Source organism: Saccopteryx bilineata, chromosome 3, assembly GCF_036850765.1.
Source record: "Saccopteryx bilineata isolate mSacBil1 chromosome 3, mSacBil1_pri_phased_curated, whole genome shotgun sequence".
Taxonomy (NCBI): Eukaryota; Metazoa; Chordata; class Mammalia; order Chiroptera; family Emballonuridae; genus Saccopteryx; species Saccopteryx bilineata.
The window spans coordinates 117029662-117043678 of record NC_089492.1 but is presented as its reverse complement, the minus strand read 5'-3'; the positions used below and the strand labels follow the sequence as shown (position 1 = coordinate 117043678).

The window sequence follows — 14017 nt, the reverse complement described above, 5'->3', positions numbered from 1 at the left end:
CTGAAGGGAGAGGACTGAAGCTGCAAATGCTTCTGTAGGTGGTGGCTGGGGCGAGTAGCTTGTGCCCAGCTCGCCAGGCCAGTTGCCACAGGTGCAGAGCTCTGTCTGTCTCACCTTTTCCTAATTTGCACTACGATTCAGTGGGAGCTAACAGCAGCATGGGTGGGAGGATGCTGGTACCCAAGAGAGGGAATAAAGGATAGCAGGTCATATATTCACCTATAAAGCCGGGATGAGAGGCTGACGACTCTGGCTTCAAGTTCAGGGGTGGCTTCAAACCACCCTCAGGGTAGAAACAAGCAAGGTTCTTTTTCACTGCCAACAATTATTTTATTATCAATTGACCAAATATTTAAATCTGGATCTGGTTAGATGACCAGGATCCAATGGTCCTAACCCTCCCCTATTGACAACACTTCAGTTCCCTAGACACCCACACTTTAGAATAATGGTGAGGGTGCCTACAAACTGACTAGGTCTGATTCTGAGGATGGGAGAATGTCTTCCCGGACCAGGTGATGGTCTCTCACTACTGCCTATCAATAGTCTCAGATCTTATATTCTGTAAGTGCTGACCTTCAGACACAGTTTTTATAACCATGGACTGAACCCTTACTTACAGTTACCTTACTCTTTTAAATTAGATCATTTTCACTCTGATACCATAGAACTATTACCATCAGAGATTTCTTAAAGATAAGCTTCCCCCCACTAGTACTGCACTCTTTCAGTTTCCTAAACCATTGACCATATGGTCTCACATCTGGAAAGCCAAAATATGTGGGCTTGGAAGAGAGGGGCAATTTTGCTAAGGATCTCAAAGGTCTCTCATTATTTGTTTTCCTTCTTAATGCATTTTCCTGTAATATTAATCAAATTCCATAAATAAAAATGTATTACTGCAAAGGAATGTTTAGTTGTTGTTGTTTTTAAAAGATTTTTATATATTGATTTAGAGAGAGAGCAAGGAGGAGAGAGACAGGAACACTGATGTGTTCCTGCTTGTGCCCTGACCAGGAATCGAACTGGCAACCTCTGTGCTTCTGGAAGATGCTCTACCCCAGTGATTTTCAACCTTTTTTGAGCCGCGGCACATTTTTTACATTTACAAAATCCTGGGGCACACCACCTACCAAAATGACACTCTAACACAGTACATATTATACATATAGTTAATAATATAGTTTCTAAATGTATTTATACTCACTTAGTGTGAAACCTGGGCCTGTTTCGATGAACACAAAAGGGATGTCCTGGCAGGAATGGTAGAAAGTCACGCACGAAGCTCTTCCTCAACAGTTCTCAGTCTCTCTCTGTTTTTAGTTTTTATCTCAGTCAAGCTTGAGAAACTCAGCTCACATAGATATGTGGTTGAAAACGGGAGCAATGTCAAAATAGCTTTGTTGGCCAGAATGGGGAACTCCTTGGCAACAGATAACCAAAAACTGTCCAAAGGAAGATCAGCAAACTTTAGCTTTAAAGTTAGATAACATTGTTATGCATTGTATATTACCCTCTGCGGGGGCCTCTTTTTAAAAAGAAAAAGGTCAAATATCTATATACACCATCAGGATAGACATAACCAGCTGAGGCTGAGGCTTCATCTAGTGGTGGCAACATTTACCTCCAGTCCTGACCAGAATTAGAAATCAGGACCATGGGGAGGAGTAGCAGCTCCAACTACTCCCGGCCACACAATGACAAGTGTGCACAGCCGGAGCAGCGACCTTCCTGGGTGTGGATGAGAGGCGGCCTACTATTGGTTCATCACTAGTGGTCGGGATGAATCCTAGAAGGTGATTGGTCAGTGAGTGTTCCCTGTGCCTCCACTCTTCCTGAGGCTGATAGCTGGAGGGATTGTGAGGGGAATGATTATGTTGGATGGAGGCGGCTGGCGGGCCGTAGTTTGGGGACCCATGTTTAATTTCCCCACGGCACACTGGTTGAAAAACACTGCTCCAACCAACCGAGCTAGCTGGCCAGGGCTGTTTAAGTTTTTGTTTGTTCGTTTGTTTTGTTTTGTTTTTCTGTTTGGTTTTTATTAAGAATAAAATCTCCATCACCTCCTCTCTCAGATCCAGTTGGGAAGTCGGCGCCCAGTCTGTCTCTTTGCGGGCCGTGAAGCTATTGTAGTTAAGGTTTGAACGCCTGGTGGGAACAGGGCGCTGATCACTAGATTTCTGCTTCATCGCCTCTTATTTCCCGCCTGGATTTGGCGAGGTACAGCTGCATCACCTGCCGGGTGCGTTCCAGGACCCGGAGATGCAGCGGGCCCACTACAAGACGGATTGGCACCGCTACAACTTGAAGCGGAAAGTGGCTGACCTGGCCCGGGTCACGGCGAGGGCTTCCAGGAGCGCGTGTGGGCGCAGCGGGCCATGGCAGAGCGGGAGAGCAAGGGCACCGCCACCTACTGCACCGCCTGCGGGAAGAAGTTCGCCTGCTCCAACGCCTACGAAAACCACCTCAAGTCCGGCGGCCTGTGCAGCTGGAGAGGAAGGCGGTAAATCGCAAGGTGGAAATGATGAACGAAAAGAACTTGGAGAAAGGGTTGGGCGTGGGCAGTGTGGACAAGGATGCCATGAACGCGGCCATCCAGCAGGCCGTCAAGGCCCAGCTGTCTCCCAAGAAGCCCCCCACCCCCACCCCGCACGCCTAAGGACTCCGGGAGTCCGGTGGCGGTGGCGGCCCGTGGAGGACGTGTGACTGACGACCGGACCCGCCGAGAAGCCTCCCTGGTTCCAGTGGTTCGAACAGCAGGCCAAGAAGCTGGCAAAGCAGCGGGGGGAGGAGGAGGAACTGGATGGAGAGGATTGGGAAGATACTGATTGTGATGAAGAACTGGAATGTGAGGATGCTGAATCGATGGATGAGTTGGAGGAGCAGGATGCAGAGGAGGAAGAGGCTGGGGGAAGCGCACCCCTTGGTGCCATCTCTATAAAGGACTGCTTATTTTGGCCCCATCATTCAAACTCCCTCATGAAGAATGTGGCACACATGACTAAAATCCATAGCTTCTTTATTCCTGACACAGAGTACCCTTCGGATCTTAAGGGACTAATTCAGTATTTGGAAGAGAAAGTTGATGTTGGGAAGATTTGCTTGTGGTGCAATGAGAGAGGGAATCCTACTCCACAGAAGCTGTACAAGCGCACATGAACCACAAAAGCCACTGTAAACTCTTTACAGATGGTGGTGCTGCTTTGGAATTTGCAGACTTCTGTGACTTTAGGAGTAGCTACCCAGATCACAAGGAAGGGGAGGAGCCTGATGAGACCCAGCGGTTTCCCCCAGAAAAGACCTTGAATTTTGATGATGAAACCAGGGAGCTGATTCTACCTTCTGGTGCCAGAGTGGGTCATCGCTCCTTGATGTGATACTACAGACAACAATTTGGCTTGTCCAAGGGCTGTGGCAGTTGCCAAGAACCAGAAGGCGGTGGGCCAGGTGCTCCAGCAGTACAGAGCACTGGCGTGGTCTGGCGGCACAGGCGCTACTCTTATGAACAAGCAGAATATGCAGTATGTCCAAAGGATGAAGTCAAAATGGTTACTGAAGACCCAAATGAAGAACAATGCCACCAAGCAGATGCACTTTAGGGCCCAAGTAATGTTCTAAGGATCTGCTGGGGACTGAGCTGTCTGTCTCCTGCTCAGTGTCCTTCCTGCTGGGGACCAGCGGAAGCAGGGCTGTGTGATGGCCTTTTTGCTGCCAGTTCTCCCTGTACTTCATCTGTTCTGACCTCATAATAAAATGCAGAATCAAAAAAAAAAAAGGAATAAAATATCTTATTGAAGGGAAAAAATTAGGATCGATGCTAAAATGTTACGTTTTACACATACAATACACTCTTTCTCTTTCTCTCTCTCTCTCTCTCTCTCTCTCTCTCTCACACACACACACACACACACACCAATTCTATCAAATGAATTTTTAAAGTCTAAACTTTGGATACTATAATTAATCAACAACTTTAAGTTTATAAAAATCTACCCATGTTTTTGGTGTTCAAAGGTAAGCGAAATGATAACATATAGATTTAGTAGGAAATGATTAGATAGAAGAGATAACTGAAATGTGCAAGAGAAAGTACGGTAATCAGAATTACAGTACAGCCTGGCCAGGCGGTGGCGCAGTGGATGGAGCGCTGGACTGGGATGCGGAGGACCCAGGTTCGAGACCACCATCTTGAGCGCGGGCTCATCTGGTTTGAGCAAAAAAAAAAGCCCACCAGCTTGAGCCCAGGGTCGCTGGCTCCAGCAAGGGGTTACTCGGTCTGCTGAAGGCCCACGGTCAGGGCATATATGGGAGGGCAATCAATGAACAACTAGGGTGTTGCAACGCGCAATGAAAAGCTGATGATTGATGCTTCTCATCTCTCTCCATCCCTGTCTATCCCTCTCTCTGACTCTGTCTCTGTAAAAGTTTCTTTTAAAAAAAAAAGATTACAGTACATGTGGTAGCCAGAAACTTAAAACAGACTTTTTCCTAAGAATGAATTAGTCCAGAAACATTACTCCATCCACCATATAACATTTATGCCAAACCTTCTTTAGCAGACAAACTATTATTACACTGAGATGTATTAGGCTTCAAATCCCATGATAACAACAAAGTGCCGCAGGGACTCTTTATTGATGAAAATAACTTCTGAGATTTTGGCCTTTCTTTTATATGGGGCTAAAGTGGAGTGATCTTTGCAGAAGTCCTTTCTAGGGCTCCAGGGTCTTCTGGCAGTTCCAATGTGGGTTTGTTCTTCTGAGGCCTAAGAGGGGGCTATGGCTTGTATTGGACATGACGCATGGTCACTTCAAAGACACCTAACAGGAAGATGCAGAGGAGAGATCCCCTGGTTCCGGCTTGGGTGAGACAGAGGGCTACTGCACCCAGAGATGAGAAGGAAGTGCCTGACCTGTGGTGGTGCAGTGGATGGAGCATCGACCTGGGACCCTGGGATCATGGATTTGAGGCCCAGGCTTGCCTGGTCAAGGTACACGTGGGAAGCGACTACGAATTGATGTTTCCTACTCCTCCCCCACCTCTCTCTCTCCTCTCTTTGAAATCAGTGAATAAAATCTTTAAAACAAACAAAAGAAGGAGGAACCCAGAGAGACCTCTCTACATGCAAAATATTCTTTAAAATATTAGAATGATTGCCAGTGTGGTTGGGAGTGGGGTAGTAGGAAATGGAAAGAAAGTAAATAAATATATAAATAAAACAAGAGTGATCTCTTCCCACCCAGTGATATAATAATAATGATGATGACATACCATGAACTGCGAGGAAGATGAATAGTTTAGTAAAGAATGCATCATACTTGTATAAATAAACCCAACGTTAGTTATAAAGTAGGTTTGTTTTTGGTGACTTTTCACTTTCCACTCACCTCCTTTCCCATTTCTTCTATCCAAACTTTCCTTTTCCCCACTCTTGGGCTGGCCCCCTGCTGCCCAGACAGTCCTCAGTGTGAGCCCCAGCCCAGGCAGCGTCTCATGCTGGCCATACATTCTTCCTTTCTCCCTCTTCCATACCTTTCTGTCCTCTGCTTCACTACCTAGACTGGGAAGCACTCCCTTAGACCTAGGCCAGAGGGACCCCCTTGCTGAGTCCTGCACTTTGGAAAGATGCTCCAGTCATACCTCTCTTCACGAGGAGGAGTCAGTCCTTAGGGCCAAGGGGTCATGCCCTCTTGTCCCATCCCAGAGCCTGAGCTCTTCTTGTAGAGCACAATTCTGGAAACCTGGGGCCCCAAAGAGCCCCATTCTTCCTTTAGGCCTATTCCCAGCATTGGTCCTCCTGAGGACTGACTGTGTCCCTGGTGCAAGTACCCCAAAGCCTAGGGTGGCCACAGGGCAGCTGTCTGGGGAGGTGAGCAGAGCTTGGAGGCCACGTGCCTGTGCAGGAGGCCCTGTGGTTTGGGATGGAGCCAGGGAGGGAGCAACAAGGAGGCTGGGCATGGGCTGGGGACCATGGCTGGCCCTCCACGTGCCACCCCTTCTGGCACAGAAGTCCAAAGAATCTGAGAATTCTAAATTTGAATCCAGCCCTCCAGGTTGTTTTCAGGGTAAGAGGATGGAACATATTTTATCAGTTCATTGGCTTGATTTATAACTTTTAAATATTTAACACATATTTAGTAGGCCTCCATGTGTACTCTTGCCCAGGCAAGTGTAAGATACTGTCTTGAGTTGGATTCTCTGCCTTTGATAGGATCTGGGGCTTTGACAGGCAACCCCTAGAGACATAGTCCCTTAACCCAAGGAAGAGCTGTCCTACTCAGCGCAGGGCAAGTGCTGTGGCAGGTGAGTGGTGCAGCAGTCTCTGGAGCCTCTCAATTCATGCCAGGTGAGGGGCTGTCTCATCTGCCTTCGCCAGCTGCTCCTGCAGTTGGCCATTCTGTTGTTATTGAAGTATGCGGGTAAGGAAAGCAAACTACCCCCTCCCTCTCAGGCGCCGGGGCGGTTAGCATCCCTTTCACCTCCTTCCGCCTCTTGTCGGAGAAATGGTATTTACACTGGCTGTAGACAGTTCTGTAGCTTTTCTTCACTATGCCATTGCATGATAGAAATTTTTAATGGGGAGGCTGTGATACAACCTACAAGAAGCTTCATTAGTGATACAAGCAGCCAGAAGGACTCTTTGGTTAGGAAGAGTGACAAACCTGGCAGGGCCTAGAGCGCAGAGATGCAGGTAGGGCCCTGCTTCGGGACCTAGCTGAGGCAGAAGAAAGCCAGGGCCTGTCCAGGTCCTGTGGGTCATGCATTCCTCGGCACCCTCTGCCCTTTATTTGTCTTCCTCTCCTCTCCTCCCCCTTTACGTGCCCCTCTCTCAGACTCCCATTCTCTATTCTGTGTTCTCACTTTCATTAAAGTATATTAAAGATTAGAAAGGGATTAGAGGGACAGGCAATGACTAGTCTTTCTTAAATAGAACTTTTTGAAATGCAAGGGAAAACAAAAACAATTTTCCCCTTCAAATAAGTTATATTTCTTTCATGCCAACCAACTTGTGGGGATTTCTGCCAGGGTCTCTTTCACCAGGGCTGTTGGTTTTGTTTTTTTTATTTCTGAGTAGGTGCTAATTCGTTTATTATACCAATATTTACTAAGCTTGTATTACGAGCAAACACCACTCCAGGTGCTGGAGAAATTGGAGTAAACTGAAATGACAGAAACCCAGCCCTTGTTCTCCATATACTCTACCAGGGAAACCAGGCATTCAACAAGATAAATAACACCCAAAATGTGTGTGTGTGTGTGTGTGTGTGTGTGGTGTTTAGTGGTGGTGAGAAGTGTCAGGGAGAAAATAAAGAGGGGTACAGTATAAGGTGGGGTGGTCAAGGAAGTCCTCAGTGAGACCGGAAGGAGGAGGGGAGGAGGCACAGGGTAACTGAAGCAGAAGCATTCTTGGCATAGAGAAAAACAAATGCAAAGGCCAGAGGCAGGAATGAGCCTGACAAGTTTAGGGATCAACAAGCAGGCCAGTGCGACTGAACAAGGAACAGAATGAGCACATGAAAGAGTAGAAGAAGATAAGGTCAGGAAGGTATGGGTGTGTGGGTAGGGATCACGGAGGGCCTTTATAAGCACTTTGATTGACTCCAGACAAGACGGGAAACCACTGTATGGTGTAAGCCTAGCAGTGACCTGATCTGACTTGCTGAGTGAAGTCATAAGCTGTGAAGGACAAGAGTGAAACCAATTAGGAGGCTACTGACATAATCTAAGGAAAAGAAGAAAATATCATAGGCCAGGGTAGTAATAATAGAGATGGTGAGGAGTGGTGATATTCTGGATATATTTTGAAAATAGAGTAAGAAAAGATTTGCTAATGGATTGGTTGTGGGGAGTGAAAAAGAAAGCAGTCGAATAGAACATCAAGGTCTTTGATTTCAGCAACTAGAAAAGGGAGATGGTGATGAACTGAGAGGGAAGCCATCGTGGGTGTGCTGTTGGGGAGAAAATGAGAAACTCGGTTGCGGGAAATTACATCCCAGATCCCTGCTGAACATCCAGGTGGGAGGCCAGGTAGGCAGTCAGATATATGGGTTTGGAACTCAGGGCAAAGGTCAGGGCTGAAGATAAACTTTTGGGAGTTATCAATGAATGGGTGGCATTTAAAGCCAAGAGTTGATGAAATTTTTTGAGGAACTGACAGTAGATGGAAAAGAGAAGTTCAAGACAAGAGTCCTGGAACAGTCGGATGTTTATGACTAGGGGGGAAGAGGCTTGTAAAGCCAGTAGCCACGGCCACCATCACAGCCACCTGGCCCATGCAGGTTTGCATTAGATTCGGACAGATGGTAATGAAACAATGGAGCCAAAAACTGGTGGGCTATTATCTTTAATCCTAGCTTACACCTGGCAGGCAAGTAAAAACTCACACTGGGCTCCAAAACCTACTTATTCAGCGTTCACAAAGTTACTGACTTATCCAAGTTTCCTAGAATCAAAAGTGTCTACCTCACCAGCCTCATTCTCCTTTGTTCCCCATCTCCTTCTCTCTGCACAAACTCTGCACTAACTGGCTTCTCTTGCAGCATTCCGCCATCTTGGCTGCTTCTCCTCTCCTCCACGTGGCCTTTATCTGCTCTCCTTTCTCTGTTCTCTGCCCTCCTCCTAGAACACAATCACTCTTCTCCCGGAACAATGTGATCTCTCTTCCTTTTAAAACCTTTTGGCTTGAAAGCCCTCCCCCAACACACATTAATACAATCACGCCCATCCCAAGCAAGAAGGGCAACTAATATCACCTGGGTGACGGGCTTCCTCATGGGCAGTGCCATCTTTAACAAAGTGAGCATAATATATTTTATCTGCCCAACAAGGCTAAACATCAAAAAAGACAAAAGGGCCAGCCAGTGAGATAGGAGGAGACAAAAAGAGTGTGGTGCCTGTTCCAGAAGGCAAGTGAAGAAGATACATCAAGGAAGTGGGAGAAATTGACTATGCCCATAGTCGCTGATAAAGCAAGTAAGGTGAAACTGAGAATCTTCCAAAATCAAAGACATTGGTGACCTTGAAAAGAGTCATGCCAGTGGAGTGGGGGAAGGGGTGAAATGTTCAAGAATGAATGAAGAAGAATTGTAGTCAGTGAGTATAATGCTTTGAAGGCCATTCATTTTGGAGTTGGGTATTTTTGGTAATTAAAATTTTTTTCTCAATTATACCTTACATTCAATATTATTTTGTTAGTTAATATTATTATTTTATCAATATTATTATTAGTTTCAGGTGTACAGCACAGTGATTACTATTATGTACTTTACAAAGTGTCCCCTTCAATATTTTCAGTGGCCACCTGGTACCATGCATAGTTATATAATATTATTGATTATATGCCCTATGCTGCATTTTACATCCACATGACTATTCTGTAACTCCCAATTTATTCTCCTTAATTCCTTCACCTTTTTCTTCTCTCCCCTCAGGTCCCCTTTCTCTGGCAACCATTAATCTGTTCTCTGTATCTATGAGAGTTTAAATTTTTTTCTTTTGGTCATTTATTTTGTTCCTTATCTTCCACATAGAAGCGAAGTCATATGGTACTTGTCTTTCTCTGATTGACTTATTTCACTGAACATAATACCCTATAGGTCCATCCATGTTGTTACAAATTGTAAGATTTTACTCTTTTTTATGGCTAAGTAATATTCTATCATGTATATGTACCACAGTTTTTGTTTTTGTTTTTGTTTTCTGAAGCTGGAAACAGGGAGAGATAGACAGACTCCCGCATGCGCCCAACCGGGATCCACCCGGCACGCCCACCAGGGGGCGACGCTCTGCCCACCAGGGGATGATGCTCTGTTGCGACCAGAGCCACTCTAGCGCCTGGGGCAGAGGCCAAGGAGCCATCCCCAGTGCCCCGGCCATCTTTGCTTCAATGGAGCCTCGGCTGTGGGAGGGGAAGAGAGAGACAGAGAGGAAGGAGAGGGGGAGGGGTGGAGAAGCAGATGGGCGCTTCTCCTGTGTGCCCTGGCCGGGAATCGAACCCGGGACTCCTGCACGCCAGGCCGACGCTCTACCACTGAGCCAACTGGCCAGGGCCTGTACCACAGTTTTTTATCCAGTCTTCTATTGATGGGCACTTGGGATGTGAAGGCCATTGGTTTTATTGTTTTTTGTTTTTGTGGGTTTTTTATAATTTTTATTAATTTTAATGGGGTGACATCAATAAATCAGGGTACATATATTCAAAGAAAACATGTCCAGGTTATCTTTTTTTTAAAATGTTTTTTATTTATTCATTTTAGAAAGGAGAGAGAGAGGGAGAGAGAGAGGAGAGAGAGACAGGGGGAGGAGCTGGAAGCATAAACTCCCATATGTGCCTTGACCAGGCAAGCCCAGGGTATCGAACTGGCGACCTCAGCATTTCCAGGTCGACGCTTTATCCACTGTGCCACCACAGGTCAGGCATGTCCAGGTTACCTTGTCATTCAATTATTTTGCATACCCATCACCCAAAATCTGATTGTCCTCCATTACCTTCTATCTAGTTTTCTTTGTGCCCCTCCCCCCCTCCCTTCTTCCCTCCCCCCACCCCCCGGTAACCACCACACTCTTGTCCATGTCTCTTGGTCTTGTTTTTATGTCCCACCTATGTATGGAATCCTGCAGTTCTTGTTTTTTTCTGATTTACTTATTTCACTCCGTATAATGTTATCAAGATCCCACCATTTTGTTGTAAGTGATCTGATGTCATCATTTCTTATGGCTGAATAGTATACCATGGTGTATAGGTGCCACGTCTTCTTTATCCAGTCTTCTATTTTTTTTTACAGTGATTAAGGCCTTTAAGCAAACTCTTGGCCAATACAGCAAGAATCCATAAAAGAGTAGTGTCCTTAGCATGTTCACCAAGTCCAAGTTGGCACCAACACCATTCCAATTCCCTGCAAATGCAACCCAACCCCAGTTCAGTTCGTTAGGAGCTGTCAGAAGGAGCAGGAGTCCAGGAAAAGTCCACATCCAGGAAAAGTCCGCATGGCACTGGAATTGTTGTCACAATTCTATACTTTGCAGCTCATGTCCAAGTCCCAATGACCACTGCTTCTAGCTGGTAATGATTCAAGTAGACTGGAAAAGCCATCTGCAGCATGCATGGAGATGGAGCTTCTGTTCTCCTCTTCCTGGAGAGATGAGACCAGGTTGCTTTTCCGTGGAGCTCTGCGACTGTGGCGTGGTTAAGAGAACCTTGGGATACACTAAGCTGGGTGGCAGAAGTAGATTCATAATAGAAGTTGGCAAAAAGGGGAAAGAGAGCTCTAAATTAGGAGTAGGTCCCAGCCTGAAATATGAGTGGGGCATTGAGGTAGGAGGAATAAAGGAAACACTATATATTAAACAAAGCAGCAGAAAATAGGACTATCAACACCCACAACAGAAATCTTCGAGGGAAGAATAAAAAACCTGACTATTCAGGCAAGACATAGTTAAGTGGCCCTTGTGCAAGTGAGATCAGTTTACCTGCTTCTTGGAAGAAATACCCTAGGCTTGTCCACAGTGTCGTAGATGGGGCCGATGGCCCTGGGCCCCTTCAGCCTTCAGTGGCAAACCCCAGCATTCTGGGCAAGGTTAGGTCATAGGTGGCTGGAGCAGGGCTGGAAGAGACTGAACTCTCCCTTAGAGGAGCGAGGGGGAAGCCTACCTTCAAGGCCATTGGTTTTAAATGGGAAAAAGAAATGGGATTCAAGCTAGAGGAGGAAGTAGAACTGAGAGAGGTTTTTTGTTTTTTTGTTTTCCTTTCTATTGAGTTTATTGGAGTACACTGGTTAACAAAATTATATAGATATCAGGAGCACAGTTCCACAAGACATTACCTGTACACTATATAGTGTGTTCACCATCCCCAAATGAGAGAGTTTTTAAAAGGTAGGAGAAATGAGCACATATGTACATTGATGGAAAAGATTCAGTAGAGAGGAAAAAGTTTAAGATTCAGGGCTAAAGCCACAGTCGCAGAGCTCCAGGGAAAAGCATCCTGGTTCCCTCTCTCCAGGCAGAGGAGAACAGAAGCTCCATATCCACACATGCTGCAGATGGCTTTTCCAGTCTATCTGAATCATTACCAGCTAGAAGCAGCGGTCATTGGGACTTGGATGTGAGCTGCAAAGTATAGAATTGTGACAACAATTCCAGTGCCACGCGGACTTTTCCTGGATGTGGACTTTTCCTGGACTCATGCTCCTTGGGACAGCTCCTAACAGACTGAACTGGGGTTGGGTTGCATTCTTCAGGGATTTGGCATGGTTTTGGTGCCAACTTGGACTTGGTGAACATGTTAAGGACACTACTCTTTTATGGATTCTTGCTGTATTGCTTAAAAGCTTTAATCACTGTATGGCCAGGACATGGAAACAACCAAAAAGCCCATCAATAGATGACTGGATAAAGAAGATGTGGCACATATACACTATGGAATACTACTCAGCCATAAGAAATGATGACATCGGAACATTTACAGCAAAATGGTGGGATCTTGATAACATGATACGAAGCGAAATAAGTAAATCAGAAAAAAACAGGAACTGTATTATTCCATACGTAGGTGGGACATAATAGTGAAGCTAAGAGACATTGATAAGAGTGTGGTGGTTACGGGGGGGGGGAGGGGGGAATGGGAGAGGGATAGGGGGTGGGAGGGGCACAAAGAAAACAAGATAGAGGGTGACAGAGGACAATCTGACTTTGGGTGGTGGGTATGCAACATAATTGAACGACAAGATAACCTGGACTTGTCATCTTTGAATATATGTATCCTGATTTATTGATGTCACCCCATTAAAATAAAATTATAAAGGGAAAAAAAAAAAAAAAAAAGCTTTAATCACTGTAAAAAAAAATAGAAGACTGGATAAAGAAGATGTGGCGCATATACACCATGGTATACTATTCAGCCATAAGAAATTATGACATCGGATCACTTACAACAAAATGGTGGGATCTTGATAACATTATACGGAGTGAAATAAGTAAATCAGAAAAAAAAAGAACTGCAGGATTCCATAAATTGGTGGGACATAAAAGAGAGACATGGACAAGTGTGTGGTGGTTATGGGGGGCAGGGGGAGGGAAGGAGGGGGAGGGAAGGGGTACAAAGAAAACTAGATAGAAGGTGATGGAGGACAATCTCTCTTTGGGTGATGGGTATGCAACAGAATTGAATGACAAGATAACCTGGACATGTTTTCTTTGAATATATGTACCCTGATTTATTGATGTCACCCCATTAAAATAAAAATTTATTTATAATAAAAAAAAGATTCAGGGCTAATGAGCTCTATCCAGTAATATTAAGAATATCTACATCATATTGAATGCTTATATGTATTAGGTTTTTATATATGTTATTCATTCTTTAAAACATGAGTGTATATTATAGGTACCACCCCCTGCTTTTCTAAAGTTCACCTTCTAGCATTTCACTTTTATGAAAGACCTATGTTGGTCAAATAAGTTTGTAATATGATATATAGGTTTGCTCGCTTAAAGTTTGCATTAGGTGTGGGGGACAGGCTGCAAGCAGTCAGGGTTGTTATACCCTAAGTGACTTTGTATCAAAGACTTCCTTGTTTATACATTGGATTAAAGGTTTTGAGTTCTACACTATAAAGTGGGGCAGACCAGACACTTGCTCTCTCTTAGTTCCTGAGATTAGTATTAAAGAGAAAGCAGAGAAAGGAGAATAGAGAAAGGCCACGTGGAGGAGGCCAGGAGAGGCAGCTGAGATGGTGGAGTGCTGAAGGAGAAGCCAGTTTGTGCAGAGTTTGTGCAGAGAGAAGGAGATGGGGAACAGAGGTGAATAAGACTGATGAGGCAGAAACTTTGATTCTAGGAAACTCGGATAAGTCAGTGGCTTTGGGAGCCCTGAATGGAAAGGGAAGTGTTTTCCCACTGTGTGTATTTCTTGCCCACCAGGTGCAAGCTAGGATTAAAGCTAATGACCCACCAGTTTTTCGCCCCCAGTTCTTGGCCCCATTGTTTCATTACCAACTGTCCAAATCCAATGTGAACC

General features: G+C 45.3%; 1 pseudogene; it reads left to right on the top strand.

The window, feature by feature from the left end:
- Positions 1–1657: 1657 nt before the first annotated feature.
- On the top strand, positions 1658–3618 carry LOC136329846 (cytoplasmic 60S subunit biogenesis factor ZNF622 pseudogene; annotated as a pseudogene).
- Positions 3619–14017: the final 10399 nt, after the last annotated feature.